General features: G+C 39.6%; 1 pseudogene; it reads right to left on the bottom strand.

The window, feature by feature from the left end:
* Positions 1-3,216: 3,216 nt before the first annotated feature.
* Positions 3,217-3,316, bottom strand: LOC127089182 (uncharacterized; annotated as a pseudogene).
* Positions 3,317-4,945: the final 1,629 nt, after the last annotated feature.

Genomic DNA, 4,945 nt, shown 5'->3' with positions numbered 1-4,945 from the left:
TTCTTCCTTGATTCGTCTTGCTGACCAAGGACACAACCCATCGAGTCTTCAAGAACAGTCAGATACATGATCAAAGGTCTTCCCTCTACAGGCGGAGACAGAATCAGAGGCTCAGACAAATATTCTTTAATACTGTCGAAAGCTTTCTGGAAATCCTCGGTCCAATCATGGAACTGATCTTTCCGGAGGAGCTTGAGTATAGGCACACATGTGGCAGTCATGTGGGATATGAATCTGGAGATATAATTCAAGCGGCCAAGAAAACCTCGGACTTGCTTCTCAGTTTTGGGCGCAGGCATCTCTTGTATTGCTTTGACCTTTTCAGGATCAACCTCAATACCTCTTTCACTAACAATGAAGCCCAATAACTTGCCAGAACGGACTCCAAATGTACACTTGTTGGGATTCAGACAAAGCTTATATTCCCTCAAACGCTGGAAAAGCTTCAACAAATGCTCTACATGTTCAACTTCCGTTCTTGACTTAGCAATCATATCATCAACATACACCTCAATCTCCTTATGCATCATGTCATGGAACAAGGTAGTCATAGCTCGTTGGTACGTGGCTCTGGCGTTCTTCAAACCGAAGGGCATCACTCGATAACAGAATGTTCCCCAAGGTGTGATGAATGTTGTCTTCTCCATATCCCTGGGTGCCATTTTGATCTGGTTATATCCGGAAAATCCATCCATAAATGAGAAGACATTGAATTTAGCTGTATTATCTACCAACATATCAATGTGTGGTAGAGGAAAATCATCTTTCGGACTAGCTTTGTTCAAGTCTCTATAGTTGATAACATGAAATTATATCACATTTTAAGACTTAATTTAATTAGATTATATTATCATTTACTTTAATTTATCCCATTTTATCAGATATTATGCAGTATTTCTTTTCTATTTACATCAGGTACCCATTTTGAAGCAAAAGTGAAAAAGGGAAGAAAAGGAGGTGTAAAAAGCAATAAAAAGAAAACAAATAACCAAGACCAAGCCCAGCCCAAAAGGAAGCGCAAGTTGCCCCTGTGACGGGCGTCACAAGGGTTGTGACGAGCGTCACGCGAAGTAGCCTTGTGACGGACGTCACACATGGTGTGACGAGCGTCACACCAGTCCACTAGCTTTTTGGCGCAAGTTACGCTCTCAGAAGAATGGAAGTAACGTTGAGGATTTCGTGTCCTATTCTCAAGCCGTGTATTTAGCCATGCTGAAGACTCGTAGGAAACGCAAGGCAGTTACCAAGGCTATTATAAATAGCCATCTCCTCTCTTTGCCGTCGACAGAAGTTTTTGCACCCTCAGTTTTGCGAAAGCTCTGCCAAATTTTCCTTTCACGCCTTTGCTTAATTTTCTTCCTTTCCAGCATTGTTCATTTTATTTATTTCTTTTGCAAGCTTTACTTTCCCTTTTCCCTTGCAATTTATCTTTCCCGTTTTTAGCTTTTAGATATTTTTCGCATAATAGTTTCTACACCGGAAACTACTGTGCAGCTTTATACCGGATTTAACCTTACGTTATATTCGAGTTTTATTTCCTTGATTTATTTTACGGTTTAATTGAAGAATCCAAGAACAAATCCTACCGGCTTGTGGTGGAGTGTTCAAGACCATTGTATTACGCATTCAGGTTCTTTAATTGCTATTTAATTTTGTATGTTTTATTCTATTGTTTATTCATATTGCCTGCCTGGAATGAGTCTGTTTATGCATGATATAAATTCTTGTTTATTTAGCATGTCTGGCTAATTTGCCTAGGTATCGGTATGTAAAGTAAGCAGAATAAGGGATCGAGACTGAGTCGGTTTATCTAAACTTAAAATCAAAATCAATCTTTTTATGGTCTCAACTTACAGGTTTAATAACAAGATTTTTTACAAAAGTAAAAGACATAGAGAAGTTAAAATCAATAGAGCGAGAGTTTGAGATTTTAACTGGACAGTGTAAGTTAGGCATTAATTCTAGATCAGGGCGAGAGCAAGTTTTAGAGTTAATTAAATTCTGACCTTTTCCAAAAAGTATTTTTAAAGATTGAATGTGAGGACGAGAGTTAAGCATTTGGATTTAATTATATAACCTAAGTCAACAGAGCGAGAGTTTGAGATAAGGGTGTTTAAAACGGTCAGTATTTTCTTAAAAAGAGTTTCTGCAACTTTATTGTTTTCAAAATATGGTTTTTGACTTAATTATAAGTGACAACAACATTAATATAAAATCATGGTTTATTCAACAGAGCGAGAGTTTGAGATAGAACCTTTAACCAATAAAGTTAACCGAAACGATTCATTTTAAAACCAAGAAACCGACAAAGACTTGATTCCCTAGTTTTGACGAATTACATACCGATATCCGTTTTATTAATATTTAATCTAGACATTAGTTTAGCTCTTAGTTTTTCCCCAAACAATCAAACATCTTCACCTTAGATTTACGTAGTAACTTTAGATAACGGTATATCGATTCATAAGTCCCTGTGGGATCGATATCTTTTAAAACTACGCGATAGAACTGTGCACTTGCAGTTTGTATCCCATTCTCGACTCACCCAGTCGAGCGATCAAGTTTTTGGCGCCGTTGCCGGGGACTTTTATTCAATCGATATCGTAACTCTTCCGTTACGCTGTAGAGACTAAGGTTTCTTTTCTTCTATTTTCTTTCTTTCGTTGATTTGTATGCCACGCACTCGCTCTCAAGGCGAACCGCTCTATTTACGAATCAACGACATCGAACTATATCTCCGAGTCTTACGACGAATTCGGGAATATCGTGCTGAAAACAATCTCCCTCCTATAGACCTTCCTGATCTCAAAGATTTTCCTTCTTTAACCGAGATGGCAGAACCAGCTCGTGCTCTTAGAGATTACGCCGCTCCATCGCAAGATGAACCGCATTCAAGTATTGCTCCGCCCACAATCGAAGCAAACAACTTTGAACTTAAACCTTCGTTGTTGCAGGCTGTGCAACAGAACCAATTCTCTGGAAATCTTACCGAAGATCCAAACCTTCATTTATCCGTATTTGTCCAATACGCTGATACTGTTAAAGCTAATGGTGTCACTTCAGAGGCAATTCGACTTCGTCTTTTTCCTTTCTCATTAAGAGATAGCGCTAGAAGATGGCTTCAATCTCTTCCTTCCAACTCAGTCACCACATGGAACGAGTTGAAGAAAGTTTTTCTTGCCCGATATTTTCCGCCAAGCAAAACAGCTATGTTAAGAGCCCAGATAAACGGATTTAAACAGAAAGACAACGAGTCTCTTTTCGAAGCATGGGAAAGATACAAAGACATGATGAGACTTTGCCCACACCATGGTTTGGAAGACTGGTTAGTAATTCACACATTTTATAATGGTCTCTTATACAATACAAGGTTAACAATAGACGCCGCTGCAGGTGGTGCACTAATGAACAAACCTTATGCTGATGCTTACCAGCTTATCGAGAGCATGGCCCAAAACCACTATCAGTGGGGAACCGAACGAACAACAGTGGAAAAACCTCAACCGAAAACTGGCATGTACGAGATAAGTAACCTTGATCACGTCAATGCAAAAGTGGATGCTTTGGTCCAGAAGATTGAAAGTTTAAACGTATCGCCTCCAGCAGCCGTGGTTGCTATAACTCAGAATTGCGAGGTCTGTGGAATCCAAGGCCACACTCCTGCGGAATGTCAACTCTTGACTGGAATCCAAACAGAGCAAGTAAACTATGCTCAAGGAAGCCCCTATTCGAATACCTATAACCCAAATTGGAAGAACCATCCAAACTTCTCATATAAGAGTAATAATGCTTTATACGCACACGGACAGTCTCCAAATCAAGCCCCATCTATACCTCCAGGATATCAGAAACCGAATCCTAACAATAATACCCCTAGAAAATCCAACTTGGAAATCATGATGGAAAACTTTATAGCTTCCCAACAACAAACCAATAAAGATTTCTTAAACCAGAACATACACACTGGCGAACAACTTAAACAACTAGCAAGCAAAGTAGATGCCCTGGCTACCCATAACAAAATGCTGGAAACGCAAATATCTCAAGTAGCTCAACAACAAGCACCTACTGCTGCACCAACTGGTACATTCCCTGGACAGCCCCAACCCAATCCGAGAAGCCAAGCTCATGCAATTATATTGAGAAGTGGAACGGAAGTGGAAGGACCGTCTGACCCAAGGATAGAAAACCAAAACCCTGAGAAATCCATTGAGGAAAGTGAACCTAAGGAAAAGGAAGAGAGTAATAAGGAAACCCTAAAAAGAAGGAACCTTATGTACCTCCACCACCTTACAAACCACCTATACCTTACCCTCAAAGGCTTGTTAAAACCAAAGATGTAGGCCAATTTAGAAAATTTGTTGATCTCCTTAAACAATTAAACGTTACAATTCCGTTTACCAAAGCTATTACGCAGATGCCCTCATATGCTAAATTCTTAAAAGAAATTCTTTCTAATAAGAGGAAACTTGAGGATAGCGAAACCGTTACACTCCCTGCCGAATGTAGCGCTATAATCCAAAACATGCCCCCTAAACTCAAGGATCCGGGTAGCTTCTCTATACCCTGTCACATAGGAAAATTTGTCATCGACAAAGCCTTATGCGATTTAGGAGCCGGAATTAGCGTTATGCCCTTATCCATATGTAAGAAACTAGAGATGGGAGAATTAAGACCGACCAAAATGTCTGTGCAATTAGCAGATCGTTCCATCAAATATCCTGTAGGAATCCTTGAAAACGTTCCCGTACGCATAGGTCAGTTTTACATTCCCACTGACTTCACAATTATGGACATTAGAGAAGATGATACGACACCTATTATACTAGGAAGACCATTCTTAGCAACTGCCGGTGCAATCATAGACGTAAAACGAGGACGACTCACCTTCGAAGTAGGTGAAGAAAAAATTGAATTCATTCTTTCCCAATTCTTGAAAGCACCT

This window comes from Lathyrus oleraceus, chromosome 5, assembly GCF_024323335.1.
Source record: "Lathyrus oleraceus cultivar Zhongwan6 chromosome 5, CAAS_Psat_ZW6_1.0, whole genome shotgun sequence".
Taxonomy (NCBI): Eukaryota; Viridiplantae; Streptophyta; class Magnoliopsida; order Fabales; family Fabaceae; genus Lathyrus; species Lathyrus oleraceus.
This window is presented reverse-complemented; position numbering and strand designations above follow the sequence as displayed.